General features: G+C 43.1%; 1 pseudogene; it reads left to right on the forward strand.

The window, feature by feature from the left end:
- The first annotated feature begins 216 nt into the window (after positions 1-216).
- On the forward strand, positions 217-13,164 carry LOC141440339 (fatty acid synthase-like; annotated as a pseudogene).
- The last annotated feature ends 3,694 nt before the right edge of the window (positions 13,165-16,858 follow it).

Below are 16,858 nucleotides of genomic sequence, written 5' to 3' on the forward strand. Positions count from 1 at the left end.
AAAAGACGCATGCGATGAATTTTAATGTGGCAAAAGCTGCTAATTGTAAAATTCAAATATAAGTTTATTAGCACACTAATATGGTGGATAACCTAAAATTGCCAAAAGTGGCTCCGAATCCGTAACGTTTCGTGTGCTCTACCTACCCCATTTGGGAATACAGGCGTGATGTTTGTGTATGTAATATGGTGGGAAATCTCGACAGGTATACATGGGCTGCCAGAGCGTAACGGCAAGCTTAAGGACCTCAAGCATTTCGACGCAACATTCTTCGGTGTAAACCCCAAGCTTGCGCATTTCATGGACCCACAACTGCGTATGCTGTTAGAGCTAACCCACGAGGTTATTGTAGACGCTGGCTTTAATTCAGATGAACTCCGCGGTTCCCGAACCGGCGTTTACGTTGGGATATCCGGCTCAGAAACTGGCGCGATATGGTCCTATGACGAAGATAAAATCAACGGCTACGCACTTACCGGCTGCGCTTCCTCCATGTTGCCGAATCGTTTGTCATATACTTTCGATTTTAAAGGGCCGTCTTACGCTATCGACAGTGCTTGCTCTAGCTCCGCGTACGCATTAGCCCAGGCTGTTGCTGATCTCCATGCCGGTAAATGTGACGCTGCAATTGTCGCGGGGGCCAACATTTGCCTCTTGCCAGGTAGCTCGCTGCACGTACATCGGTTAGACATGTTGTCGCCAGTTGGCCGTTGCGCAGCGTTTGATGCAGATGGACGCGGCTACGTGCGGTCTGAAGCCGCCGTGACTGTGTTATTGCAGCGACGCCGTGATTGCCGTCGACTGTACTGCACGGTGCGTGGTGTACGTACAAATTCAGATGGCTACAAGGTGCAAGGCATCACTTATCCTACGGGAGCTATGCAGCGCCAGCTCGCACAGGAGACGTTCGAAGAAGCGCGTTTACGGCCACAAGATGTCGCGTACGTGGAGGCTCACGGTACAGGAACTAAAGTTGGGGATCCGGAAGAAGTCAACGCCATCGATGAGCTGTTCTGTGAGAGTCGGGCCACACCACTTCTGATAGGCTCAGTCAAATCCAATATGGGCCACGCAGAGGCAACATCGGGCCTTTGCTCAATTGCAAAGGTGGTGGTGGCGATGGAGCATGGAGTAATTCCAGGGAACTTGCACTATCGAACACCAAACCCTGACATTCCTGCGCTCAGTGACGGCCGCATCAAGGTACAGATACCAGATATTCAATAATAAATTTTATAGATATTGTAAACGACGTGTTATGAATAGGGAGTCCCTACTAATACGAGTATATTAATCGGTTCTGGCAATGGGGATGATTGATCTTCTTATTACCATTTTACTGGGAGAGGGGCAGTCATTAACTGCGGTAAGATTAGGAAAAGCGTCCTGCTGTGCAAGAAATCACTGGGATAGGCTATATCAACCATTACACGTTTTACGGCTAATATTCGTATGTTGATAATTTATCGGAAATCTCTGATGAGGCGTTGCAAATCAGATTAATTATATATCACTCACTCATACCCTGACTTTTAATGTTTGTATAAAGTGCACCTTTTTTTAGGTTGTGGACCGCAACACGCCATGGCAAGGAGGGCTGGTTGCCGTCAACTCCTTCGGCTTCGGCGGCGCCAATGCCCACGTCATTTTAGAGTCGCAGGGCGGCGAGCGGCCGCCACCAGCGTCCTACCCCGCGCCACGACTAGTGCTGGCTTCGGGAAGAACAGAAGCTGCAGTCGAACGGCTTCTAAGGCTGGCAGTGGATCATCCACGGGACGCTGAGCTCCATGCTTTGTTGGATGCTGTGCATGCGAGGGCTATTCCCCGACACATTTACCGTGGCTATTCAGTGTTGAATCCCGAGCATGACGAACCATCTGTGTTAGAAACAATGAAGGTACGTACGCACAAGATATGTCAATGTGTCTCTCTAGCTTTCTTTTCTCTTGCTTTCTCTCAATTCTATGTATGTATAATTGTATATTGAACTCTTATCCGTCACCCATCAGATGGAGCTGACAGAGACGCGCCCAGTTTGGTTTGTTTTCACTGGCATGGGCTCACAATGGCATGGGATGGCACGTGCCTTGATGCGACTGCCGGTCTTTGCAGCTAGTATAGCTCGCTTAGCAGTAGCACTACGGCCACTAGGCTTTGACCTGCCGTACGTGCTGACCGAAGCTCCTGAGGCTAACTTTGATGCAGTCGTCAACTCGATGGTGTCAATCACGGCTGTGCAAGTTGCGTTGGTGGACGTGCTGCGAGAAGTAGGCGTGCGTCCTAATGGGATCGTGGGATTTTCTGTTGGTGAAAATGGTGAGTAGTTGGCTCGTAGTTAGATTGGTCTTTGGTAACAAGTTGCGTTTGATTGCTTATAATTTTGTAATTAAATTAGAAATAAAATCTTTTTTTTTTTGTAAAAAAGGTGTAAGCGTCAATTTTGAACATGAAACTACCGTGAGACTCACTCATATTAAATATATTGACCTGGATAACTCACGTCTTAAATCGAGTTTACCCTGACATGTTTCGGGCTAATCCGTAGCCCTTCCTCTTGGGAGCTAAGCGACTCGGCGGCTGCTGCTACACGCGCATTCCACTCCGCGCACTCTGGGTGCGCGTGTTGCAGGCTTGCAGCAGCCGCCGACTCGCGTTGATCCCAAGACGTGAAGGTAAAGGGTGAGTTGACTCAGTATTGCAAAACAGCATCCAGATATCGTTCACTGTGGCGTTCTAAGAGGCAGTTGTTCAGCAGTCGACGTATTCCGGCTGTATAACTAAAATTGATGATAATGAACTTAAAATGCTTTCTTTTCTTACATGTGTGCAGGTTGTGCATACGCAGACGGTTCCCTAACAGCAGAACAAGCAGTGCTCTGCACGTACTGGCGCGCGCGCTGTATAGTGGACGCGGCGCTGCGCCGGGCGCGATGGCCGCCGTGGGGCTGACGTGGGAGGAGACCGCACGCCGTTGCCCCCCCGACGTGTTCCCTGCCTGCCACAACTCCGCAAACAATGTCACGGTGAGATGCCATGAAATTACAGTCAGTGGCGCCAGTGTTGTTGTAAAAAGAAAGAAAGAAATCTAACGTAATGGGCGTTTTTCCATTAACCGGCTCGGCACCACCGGCCCGATGCTTCAACTAGCAAGCCAAATTTTCGAAGAATAAAATAAAAACTTACAGCTTTACAACTTGCGGAGGCTATAATATAATTCGTATATGAAAACTAGCCAAGTTCGGCTATCCTAAGTTATAAGAAGAAATGATATTTTAGGTTGTTCTAAAATATTTTACTTATTATTCTTATGAATAAATTTCAGGACTGACCATTGAGCTTGGCACTAATTTAGATCTCACTTCTTTTGTGTCGTTATTAAAGTCAACAATCAAGCCATAGATCATAATATTGAACTTGGCTCTCATTTCACATTTGTTTTGATGGAATACATTACTTGTACAGAAATAATTTAATTTAAAAATTATAATAAAATTATAAATATTTACTAGTTTCTGATTTATTCATTTGTATTCATCCAACTACCTATCTGGATGCCAAATTTGAACTTTGTAGATCATCTGGAACTGAGTTAAAATTTTGATCTATAGGTGAATCAGTGATAAAAAAGTCAATTTTTGGATGTTTATATCGAAATATCCGTTTGATTGAGGTGTGTTTATGAAATTTGGAGCACATATTATTTCAGAAGTCTTAATAAAGTAGCCAAATTGATATGTTATGTGAAATAATTTTTGAGTTATGAGCGGGTCAAAAGAGGCTCCCAATGGTCCGGATAAAATTACACACGGTGCTGCTCGCCAGTTCTGTTAGCTTGAGCTTGGCTTAACACGCTACAGCGTGTCTAGATCTTTGTAGCGGTCTGAGGGTCACCAACGGTGCTGGCTAAATCAACGCTGGATGGTTATTATTAACGTTCAGCATTATGCTGAGCCATGTCCGATTCACAATCGCAATGACGCAATACTTTCCTACGTTTGACACATTTGTACTTAACCTGTGGAGTGGCAGCACCATATTTAAAATTTACTGTCGCGGCGCGCATTTTGATATCAACTTATTGATCAACTATTACATATTTAACTGACTTACTTTTCAACGAATCCAAATGAGAAATCATTTATTAAAATATTTCCAGCACAAAAAAGCAATCGTTAGTAGGCGCTTTTATTTATCAATTAGATTTAAAGTGATTTTTTCCCGCCATTCTGCAGGTATCTGGCCCATCAGATTCCGTAGAGCAGTTAGTAGCCGAACTGAAGACTGAGGGTGTATTCGTGCGCAGCGTGAACAGCACTGGTATAGCCTTCCACAGCAAGTACATCGCGGCCGCAGTGCCCCAACTGCGCACCAAATTGCAAGAGATAATACCAGAGCCGCGCCCGCGCAGCCTGCACTGGATCTCCACATCGCTAGGACCCGATCAACAGGACTCGGAATGGGGTGAGTGAAAGAGTGGAGTGAAATTCAGTATTTTTAATTTATCTTAATCTTTGCTGATATAAATGTCTAGATCTATCTTATAATTAAAAAGTAAAAGGAAGAAAATAAGTCTAGTGGTCTAGAACTCTGTCAAGAAGCTCATTTAAGGTTCAACAGTCGGGACCCATCACCAAGATTTTTTGAGCTGGTTACGATTTGAATGGGTCCCGACTGTTGAACCTTAAATGAGCTTCTTGACAGAGTTCTAGACCACTAGACTTATTTTCTTCCGTTTAGTTTTTAAGGCAGTCGGGTTTTTTGCTTTTTTAAATTTTGTTTTTTATTTTATACTTTTCGTTATTTCTGTGAAAATAGTAGATTAAAAGTATTATAACCCATGTATATTTAGAATGGGCTAATTATTAGCTTTCATTTGATTCCCATATTATTACAATACAAAATATATTTTTTTATTCCTTCGCCATATTTTTTTTCGCGGACGCCATATTGAAATATTATATACCCTTTGTCACTCCGACAGTTATGACAAATCCAATGGTACCTCATATGTTACAATCCGTCCAGCCGTTTAGGCTGTAGCGAGGACCAAAGAAATGGACATACATACCCACATACATACATACATACATACATACTTACATACATACATACATACATACATACATACATACGCCTGAAAAACATAATCCTCCTTCGGGCAGTCGGGTAAGAAAAAGATCCAACAGGCAAGTATTAAAGCTTCAGCATAATGTATGTTATGTATTTAAGTATGTATTTATCTATATAAGTATGTTTATCCGTTGCCTAGTAACCATAGTACAAGCTTTGCTTAGTGTGGGACTCTAGGTCAATTGGTGTCAAGTGTCCCATGATATTTATTTATTTAAGCATTTAGATCCTATTGGTTCCTTTTAAGCATCGAAACCGATCGATTAGTAGATAGATATTGCTTTGCTAAAAACTATCTGAGCTACCGAGCTACCCACCTGAAATGACTAAGAATCCTTTGCCGTACAAAATGATGCTTGATTCATTATGGTTACTTCGTGAGGTGATAATGCTTAGTCAGGACTGTTAGAATGACTCAGCGTGTGTTGCAGGCAAGCTGTGCGGCGCGGAATACCACGTAAACAACATACTGTCACCGGTGCGGTTTGCCGACGCACTGCGAGCGATACCGGAGCATGCTATAGTAGTAGAAGTAGCCCCACACGCACTTTTAAACGCTGTTTTACGACGTGCCCTGCCGTCCGCTACGCATGTGCCTTTAGTACGACGAAACCACCCAGAACCACTGTCGCATCTACTGCAGGCATTGGGCCGGCTGTTCACAGCGGGCGCGCAGCCCCGCGTGTCATCGCTGTACCCGCCAGTATCATGGCCTGTGTCACGCGGTACGCCAATGCTCGCTTCAGCCATCGAATGGGACCATTCCAAGGAATGGACGGTGGCTAATTACAAGTTAACAACGCATACTGGCGAGAATGTAATAGAGTTTGATCTTGGCAAGCCGGATCAAGCTTTTCTGGATGGGCATAATATTGATGGACGCGTTTTGTTCCCTGGCGCTGGCTATCTGGTAAGTGGCTATGAAAATTTCTGTTTGATTACTTAATTAACTGATGTTCAGTATCATTACACTAAAATGGGATTGATTTGAATTCACGCTGGCTCCTAACGTATTAGATCAAAATGACCCGTCATAATGTTCAAAGGCTATACGATAAAATTCTGTGACGATCGCTATGGACAATATAAGGTATTGTTTTAGAGTCATTCATTATCTACCTTATCAAGCTTTTCGTTTTACAAATTAGTTGGCTTTTGAGTAAAGTGAGCCATCCTGGTTGTAGCAAGGAGATTGCTTTTATCCGCATGCAATAAACTATCATAATTGCCCAACAGACGATGGTGTGGCGTACGGTCGCCAAGGTCAATAACTTAAACATGAACGAGATAGCCGTGTTACTGGAGGACATTCATTTCCGACGTGCCACCATAATGTCCCGTGACGTGCCGCTGCGTTTCCTCGTCACGCTACTAAGCAACAGCGGAAACTTCGAAATATGCGAGGGAGGAGCTGTCGTGGCGACTGGCCGCGCACGCCTAGTAACTGATCCTGCTGCTGAGCGCTTGCCTGTAGCCGCGCTCGCCGACGATGCTCCTGTGGAAGACATACCGTCGTTGGATGCACACGACGTTTATAAAGAGCTACATCTACGGGGTTATAATTACCAGGGCGTGTTTCGCGGTGTCCTTCAGTCAAATGCGATTGGCACGGAAGGCTTGCTGGCCTGGGAAAACAACTGGATTTCATTCATAGACAGCATGCTGCAGTTTCAGATCATAGCTGAGAACACGCGCGTACTGAAACTGCCTACGCGGATACAGCGTGTGCTCATTGATCCGGCTGCACACAAAGCAGCCGAGGCGGCGGCAACTAGCGGTGGTAACTTGCCTATACGCCGGTATAAGGATCTGTCCGTAACTGTTGCTGGCGGCGTGGAACTGCGCGGAATCAAAAATTCGTTAGCACCACGCCGCACCAATGCTCTGATTGCACCTAAGCTAGAGAAATACGAGTTTACACCGCTGGATACCACACGCGTTGATACTGTAGATGTCAGTCTCTTAAAGGGCAGTGCACTCACCGTTGCACTACAGTTAGTACTTGAAAATAGCAACACTTTGCGTCTGAAAGTGGCGGAAGTCGCGCTGGGTCGCCCCGCCAGTGACCTGCTGTTGCCGCTCGTGCTGCCCATACTGGATGCCGAGCCGCAGGTGCGCGTCGACGCGAGCCTGGCCGCGGGCGCTAACGCTGTTAACTACGCCGCCACTGTGGAGCCTCTCGGAGTAAAGGTACTTGTAAAATGTGGCTCCGACGCTGTGTATCGCAGACTTGTTATTACGTTAGTTATATAGACAGTAAGCTCTCGCTTCGTTCATTAAGTTTTTTACTTTATAATGTAATGTGGGGCGATGGGAGACGAGTAATACTACCGAATGATGAGTAAATACTGCGTTTATTGTAAAACCTTAGGACTATTTATATGACACATAATGGGAGAGTGTGTGTGTGAGGCGCAGCTCACACTACAAGAACAATGTTAACAAAGCATCGGGAGAGGCAGTCTAAATAAGCGTTAAAACTGTAACGAACGAAGCTATACAGGTGACTTTGTCTTTTTTAGCTTTCAAACAAGGAGTGGCTGGACGACATGGATTTTAAATGCCAGTTGGTGCTTGCTACGAACGTTTTGGAGCAACACGATGCAAGTGTACTTCGCAAGCTTACTGCAATGTTGGATGCACGTGGACATCTACTGTTGGAGGAGCCCGCAAATGCACTAGATAAGCCAGGCGCAGCCTCGCTGCTGGAAGACGCTCATCTGGTGACAGTTGCACGACAGGGCGCGGCGGCTTGCGAATACGTGCTGCTCCGTCGGATCGCCACGCGTCCCGCCACACGCATCATTCTAGAAGTTCGCGACGATGATTTTGCGTGGTAGAAACGCTACGCGATGCTATGAAGCGCGCCACAAGCGAAGAGTTGTGTGTATGTGTGGTCACGCGATGCAGGCAGCGGCGTGCTTGGCCTGGGCACTTGCCTGCGCCGTGAGGCTGGCGGTGACAAGCTACGAGTTTACTATCTACCCGGTGCCAAGGATGACTTTGATCCCGACGCACCCGCCCTTTACGCACAGGTTCAACTAGACCTCACGTTCAACGTACTGCGCGCTGGGATTTGGGGTACTTACCGCCACTTTCTGCTTGACGACCCAGCTAACATGCAGCTTCAGGTAAGATTTATTCCCCTCAAAACTGTTTCCCTTATCACTTTTGCTGTTAATGTTTTTCTTTTTCCTAGGTGGAGCATGCATACGCTGACATTCTGACACGCGGCGATTTATCATCGCTGAGCTGGATACAGAGTGATCTTCAGTACGCTACCTCCGCGCCACAAGCGGCACACTCCAACCTGTGCCATGTTTACTACGCGCCGCTTAACTTTCGCGACATCATGGTAGCCACTGGGAAACTGCCGCCTGATTCATTGCCAGGCAATCTCGCGGGTCAGGTGAATGTCGGCCTCTTACCCTGCTTTTTGGGCCTTTCAGTCTTTATGGTAACCCAAATGATCTCTTTGTGTCGCAGGAATGCATACTGGGACTAGAGTTCAGCGGGCGTCTATCATCAGGCAAGCGTGTTATGGGCATGGTGGCGGCCAAGGGTCTTGCTACTACTGTGGTCGCTGATGAAGGCTTTATGTGGGATGTGCCAGCTGCCTGGTCACTAAAAGAAGCAGCTACTGTTCCAGTGGCGTACGCAACTGCATATTATGCGTTAGTGGTGCGTGGGAGCATGAAGCGCGGTGACTCTGTGCTAGTGCACGCGGGCGCCGGCGGTGTAGGGCAAGCAGCCATCTCCATTGCGCTGCACGCCGGCTGCACTGTATACACGACAGTAGGCTCGCCTGCTAAGCGAGCTTTCCTACGTGAGCGTTATCCTACGCTTCCCGACACTCATATTGGCAACTCACGCGACTGCAGCTTTGAGCAGCTAGTGCTAAAACGCACGTGCGGTCGAGGTGTTGACATGGTACTTAATTCGCTGGCCGGTGACCAGTTGCAAGCCTCACTACGCTGCTTGGCTGAAGGCGGTCGCTTTTTAGAGATTGGCAAAGTAGACCTTAGTGCTGGTTCACTACTCAGTATGGCTGTACTGCTTAAAAACACCACAGTACATGGGATTCTCCTGGATGCACTGTTTGGTGCACGTCAATACCACCATGAAAAGGTAGCAGTTATGCGGTGTGTTTCTGAGGGAATCGTCAATGGTGCTGTTCGTCCACTGCCTGCAGTAGAATACGCCGATTATCAGCTCGAGCAGGCGTTTAGGTAAGAAAAATATATTAAACGCTTTCTAGTTCTTTGATTATTTGCTGTTGCTCATCAAACAAGTAGTCAGTTGTACAATCTTTAGATTTTTTTATCTGAGAATTGTTGCAGGTACATGGCGACCGGCAAGCACATCGGCAAGGTACTGATCCGTATCCGCGAAGAAGAGAGCGGCGGGCACTTACCGCCGCCGCGCCTGCTGCCGGCGCTGCCGCACACTTACATGCACCCCGCTAAGAGTTACGTGCTGGTGGGTGAGTACCATCTTAAAATTAGTCAAAAATAAATCGTAAAAATATTTTAGAGGCTTTGAGCAACATTGTATGGTTAGCAATAAAGATAGGTAGTAGAAACTTAGATATTCATTTAAATAAAATTAACTGTAGCACACAACTAATCCATGGCCTTATTTGCCTCGTGCTATTTTTAATTATTTATTTTGAAAAAAATTCTTTCTGCCAAGTTTCTTGCGGCGCATTCTTCTTGGCAATGACGATCTATCCGAATATCCGAAAGCACTGTTAGTTTGGTAAAAACGTGTAAAAGAGTCCTAGTGGTCTACTTGCAGAATAAACGATTTGAATTTCTAATCCAGTGTACCAAGTATTGGGCAGTCATACTTTTCTGAAATTGCGTTCAGGGTTATGTAAATCCTCAGTCTTACCCACCCTAGCAGAAACTGCTATTGTGGCAATCTTACTAACATCCTGAACCCGTTGTTATACTGTAGGTACCTTAAGAGTGCTGTAGCCTCGCTTAGTGTATAAAATGTATATGCTGCTTAGGTTAAAAGATTAACAGTAAGCTTTTAAAAGAGTTATTATTAGTCCATGCCAGCATCGACCAAACGTGCCACTATATTACTGCGAACCACTATCTTCCTCTTCGTTGTGTACTTGTGCAGTAATAATACTCTTTTGTTTTGCTTGGCTGTTTACGTCTCCTGTTACTTTTTCTATGCAAATTTGTGTTGCTATTATATAATTACAATTCTCTAGCTCTAAATTGTATTGCAGGCGGCCTTGGGGGCTTCGGGCTGGAGCTATGTGATTGGCTAGTAAAGCAAGGTGCGCGCGCGCTCGTGCTCAACTCTCGCAGCGGCGTACGTACCGGCTACCAGGCCTGGTGCATTCGCAGGTGCCTCACATCCCTATTTTACTTCTTGACCGCTACACTACGAATTAGGTGAAGGGCTCTGTATGCAACAGAAAAACCAGCGATAAGTCAACTAAATTTTTTGTTCCATCCAGGATTAAAATTTCGAGTTAAATGTTGGTCATGTAAAGATGACCGTTACGTATGAGACATGACATTGACTGTCACGACTGGATGACTGTGGTGATGAAGAGGTTAATGATTGTATAACAATAACAAAAGCTTCTTTTCTTGAAGCAAAGTAGACGAGTTAACTGATCAAACTAGTGGAACCTGAGTGATCATTAAATTCAAAGCCATCGCGAAACCAGAGTGAATCGAAATGCGTAACCGGACCAGTTGTCTGCTGCTAAAACCTTCATCATCGTCATTATATCAGCTGTACGACGAGCACTGTAAGACATAGGCCTCCCCTTAAAATATACCTCCAGTTAATTCGGTTGGAAGCGGCCTGCATTCAGCGTGAACCAGTGGTTTTAATCAGATCATCCGTTCATCTCGGTGGTGGGCGTCGGACGCATAAATATTTTAGGTACAAAGGTGCGGTCTGACATCGCGTGTCTATTTTCACAGGTGGCGTGAAAAAGGCGTACAAGTGAACCTGTCAACATCAGATGTGACGACTGTAGCTGGTGCGCGCACGCTGCTGGGAGAGGCAGCGCGTGCGGCGCCCGTGGGTGGTATCTTCAACCTGGCTGCCGTATGGCACGATGCTTTCCTTGAAAATCAGACACCAGAAAATTTCCTAGCTGTCACAAAACCAAAAATTGATGGTTAGTTTGCTGGGTAACTAAAAATGGCTATCATTTAATTATCGCATAGCTTAGAATTCTTTTCAACTTCGTGATTTTGTTGCAAGAGGCTACATTTGATTGCATGTCTGTCACCTTCATTGATATTTATTTATTTATTCTGGAGAACCAACAGCTTAAAACATACATATTAAAAATAACAATAGATACAGAAAGCCAATTACAGGTTCTGGTTCTGGTTGTTCATCTGCTAGAACCATAGACTATATAGTATTATATAATATAAGGCTAGAGCGGAGCGCGCAAAAATATCTGTCACGTCTTACCGGCCCTAGAAGTAGAGTCGTATCAGATAAATATGTATGCATACTTTGTTGTGTTACATATTGCTGTTGGTGTCTGTACTGTACATGTATTAGTTACTATACACTTTTTCTTATGCTTTTTTCGGCTTCAACACCTTTGACACGTTTATGTTAGCAACAGTTGAGAATTGATCGAAATGTCTCATGCTTACTAAGTACCTAATAGTTTCAATTTACCTGTATTACACAATACAAATACAAAACAAATATTCTTTATTGATCACCAAAAGCAGTACAGAGACATAAAAAAAATATAAAATAAGGTAGACAATAGGCTACACTCGTAACCTCAAGAGATTTCTTTGTTTCAGGCACACGCGCGCTCGATGTGGCATCTCGTGAGCTAGCACAACAACTGGACTACTTTGTGGTCTTCTCATCCGTAGCATGCGGGCGAGGGACTCATGGCCAGAGTAACTATGGACTTGCCAATAGCGCTATGGAGCGGCTATGCGAGCAGAGGCAAGCCGATAGTCTGCCCGCGCTGGCTGTGCAATGGGGCGCCATTGGAGACGTTGGGATCGTTGCCACCGTGACGAAAGGTGTTTCTGACATTGTTCTGGCTGATACAGTGCCGCAAGGTATAGCTTCGTGTCTGAACACTCTGGATGCCTTGATGACTCTGCCACACGCTGTCACTGCTGCTATGGTGGTGGCTGATAAACGCCCCCCGAAGAAACCGTCGCAGGAAATTGTTCAGGTCGTCGCCAATATCCTTGGTACGTAAAAGTTTTTTCTGCCAAATTTTCATGCTACATAGTAATTATGGTGTAAGTATCAAATAAGTGTTTGTTTCTCTCTCTCTCTCTCTCTCTCTCTCATTCTTTTCATAATGTTATTTTTATTTCATTGAATTTATTTGTTAAAAGGAATCGTAGACTCAAGCAGTAACATATAGTTCATATCCTCACAGTAACTCTTTGGAGATCTGAGGGTACTTTGATTGAATTCGAACTCGTTAGCGTAGTGTGGTGGTAGTGATATCTAGTTGGATTTGTTACTCTCATATGTTGCATAGACGTAGCGATCGTAAGGTCGCGGGTGAGCAAAGTAGTTATTTGACTTACGCAAAATAAGATCGCATTAAATTATGTAACAATCCGTGTTTGCAGGCATCAAAGATCCCAGCAAGATATCAGACAGCACTAGTTTATCGGAGCTAGGTATGGACTCGCTAATGGGCGCTGAAATTGAACGGACCTTGGAGCGAGGATACGCCTTGCTTTTGAGCGTGGCAGAGGTTCGAGGACTCACGTTTGGCAAGCTGCGAACTATAGGTAGTGCAACGTCTATCCCTGTTGCATCAGCGAAATCTGCCGACCAATCCATCTGCAGTACAGTAACTAACTAAGAAGATTGACAGAAGTTGGCTCGCGCTGCGCCTCACGTTTTTGCTAAGAAGTATCTTGAGGTAGTGCTTGTTTGCTGTACTAAAATATGTTTATCTTTGAATACAGTCATAAAGAATTAAATAGAAACTTACTTTGTTTTAATACTGGCCTGCACTACTGACACCAGAAGAGATCCCTATCACATGCAATTGCATCGGAATTGTTTAGATGAAGCAGCAGAAATACCTAAATGGTTTAAATCAGACTATACGATTTCAACTACAGGAAATATAGGTGAAATATTTCCTATTCTTGTTATGCGTGTTGTTGTGTGTATTCGTGTTTCTTGTTATCTTCAGTCGCTGCCCCATAGATCTAACGACCGCTAAATCGGACAAACGTCCCAAAAACCTAACAATTGGAAAAAATAAATCTTTCTCTTAGCGGTTTATCTCAGTAGTTTTATTGTTCGTAAATCCCTTGTAGCCGTTTCGAGACGGTTTGCGAACCCACGACCTTCGTGGGCTACAGTGGTTTTGCATAAGCAGTATGGTGAGACGGTGAAAATCAAGCGAGTGGTCGATCTGATCAACCTGATGGTAGCTGAGCGCCGCTATTGGTAAAAAACTGAGGAATCTCACCTGACCAATCAAAACTATGTATGTACTTAGTAGTAACGTGTCCTTAATTAATTCCGATCCGCATTAGCCATCCCTTCAAATAGCGAACCTACTGTGTTAAAAATAAAGTTGTATTAAATACTTGTGATGTATACAAATCATTTAATTATATTGTAAATCTGTTTAAAAAATATATATATACCTCGTTGAGTTTCTTGCCGGATTCTTCTCAACAGAGGTTTTTCCGATATTCATAAGTGCTTGATATAGCCTAAATTGAATAAAGATATTTTGACTTTGACTTTGATTTAAAAATTAATCAACGTTCCACATTCGAAAAGTGACTTAAGTCCCATATCAAATCTGTGTACTACATACAAAATATAATCTTATTATTTATTCTCTTAATCCATAAGGCTTATGTCAGTTAAATTAAAAGTAAATATATCTTCTTATGCAGTACTGCAACTTGATCAAAATTCTTGCGTGTAGCTGATCACTGTTACTGTTAAGTTAATATACTATCAAAATTATACTTCAACTAGCAAAGAGCAGAAATACAAATTAGATATCGTCTACATCGCCATGTTTGAACAAAGAATCCAAATATAATCTTACAGTGCTTACATTCTAGGGTGACACCTGTCAATACCACAGACTAGAGAGTCAAAGTGTCGAAACTTGATTCGATAAAACGAATAGTCATAAATCCGATTATTCCGCTATTTTGATAAATATATTAAAGCAATTCTAGGTTGGTATTTACGAATTATATTATAGCCTTCGCAAGTTTTAGGTACATCTGTACCTAAGTTCTTATTTTATTCTTTCGAAAATTTGGCTTGCTGGTAGAAACTAGTAGGTACTTAATAATAATTCGTATATGAGAACTAGCAAAGTCAGACCTTAGACTTCAATATAATTATCCTAAGTTATAAGAACAAATTATATTTTAAGTTGGTATAAAATATTTTATATTGTTATTAATAAATTTCAGGACTGACCATTGAACTTGACACCTTGGCACTTGGCACCCGTTTAGATCTCTCTTCTTTTGTCGTTAAAGTCAACACTCAAGTCATATAATATCATAATATTGAACTTGGCTCTCATTTCACATTTATGTTTTGATATTTTCACGTTCTGTTTTTAGCACGTGTGCTGTATCAGTATAACCAGGTGTGAATTCAATGCTGCGGTATTTTGTGCAGGATTTTTCCTTGAACTTTTACCCGATCTATGGGATGATAAAATAATACAAAACACCTGCCTTTTTACACGGAAATGTCGGTAAAAGTATTACAGCATATTATGGCATATCAACACTGTCTGTATACTGACCTATATTTTCATAATAATATACAAGACATGGCAAATTCTGGAGTTGTCAAATAGCGTATTGTTCGTCTAAAGGTATTAGATATGAAGCCTACTAATTCATACAAACGTACGTTTACATACATAGGTAAGTACATGCGATATTATACATACATCGTCATCATTATCTTCATCTACGTCATCAATATCATCATCTACATAATTTACATCATCTACATCGTCGTCATCGACATCATCACCATCATGAAACGAAATAAAATGAAATTATTTATTTTGCAGGAACATACACAGGTACATGTCATGTTTGTTCTGCCCCAATCATCATCATCGTTTTCAGCATCATCATCATCTACATTATTATCATCATCTATATAATTTACATCATCATCATCGTCATCAATATCATCATATACATATCTGCATTATCATCATTATCATCATCTACTTCATCTATATAATCATCTACATAATTTACATCAACTACATCATCATAATGATCACAATCAACCATCTTCATCATCATCATCATATACATCGTCGTCATCGACATCATCACCATCATGAAATGAAATAAAATGAAATTATTTATTTCGCAGGAACATACACAGGTGTTACAAATATTACACATGTCAGAAGAAATATTACATAGTTACACGTCATGTTTATTCTGCCCCAATCATCATCATCGTTTTCAGCATCATCAACATCATCATTACTGTCATCATTACCATCATCATCATCATCATCACTGACACCATCACCATCAATCATCACCATCCTCACCATCATCATCATCACATCCAAATTACCATCATTATCATTAAATTACTTCCTGGACAGTAACATGTTTCTTTTAAAATGTTGGATACCCGTAACAATCAACGCGCGGGCCGAGCGGCATTCATTGTATGTAGTTAACTAGTATTTTGAAATGGGTCCATGTCATTATTATCATCATCATCATCATCATCATAATCACCATCATCTTCACCATCAATACAAACCATCATTTTCATTATTACTAGCAACGACCATCATCATCACCATGACTAACAATCATCATCATCATCATGTACCACTGTCAACCAAAAAAAATCGCATCAAATCGGTCACCCGTTTAAGAGCTACGGTGCCACAGACAGACAAAATAAATATGGCGGACATGCATGACACTACTGCTCTTTTCAACCGCCGTCCCCTGTATGGACGAGTTTATTTCTTCCCCCTGATCCCCTGTCGCACCTATCGTGTGACATATTAACCAATGAGGAATCAAAGTTTCTATTTAAGAACACGTGATTCGTTTGTTCTAATTGTAGCGATATTAATGACCAATAAACGACGCAAAAAGGCTGACCACTGGTTCCTGGCTGGCCACTGGTGCTGTTACCCTACATGCGTATTCAACCTCCATGCAGGTTTACAAATTATCAATGTCAAACCTTCAACCTAAAATTATGCTGAAATTATGCAATAACGATTGCAACTCGTCACGAGTTATTACTCGCCTTTAAAATTATTAGTTATTTTAACTTAAGAGTTTAACTGTCGATAAAATACCGTTTTGTCGTTTTGCGTCATCTGGCAATAAATCTCCAAATATGCCTTATCATCATTGGCGTAAGCATCACATCACATCAGCACAATACAAGTAATATAGGCAGTAATTCGACTTCATATTAGAGGGCCAAAATAGACGCACGCACTCAGCGGAGCATCTTTCATGGCCTACGCAGTGCCACGCCGCGCGCCGCGCAGTGCGGTCGCTGCGCTGGTCGAGTGAGTGCACGAGAACGTGCGTTTTGCAATGTTTACGGGTGCCTAAATTCAACGCTGATAAACCTAACATTGTCATGTCTGTCTGTAGTCAAATCTTGTAAGTCAAATTTGATGAACTTCCAGTAGTCAGATTGACTTGAAATTTGGAATACTTATGTA

Source organism: Choristoneura fumiferana, chromosome 22 (assembly GCF_025370935.1).
Source record: "Choristoneura fumiferana chromosome 22, NRCan_CFum_1, whole genome shotgun sequence".
Lineage (NCBI taxonomy): Eukaryota > Metazoa > Arthropoda > Insecta > Lepidoptera > Tortricidae > Choristoneura > Choristoneura fumiferana.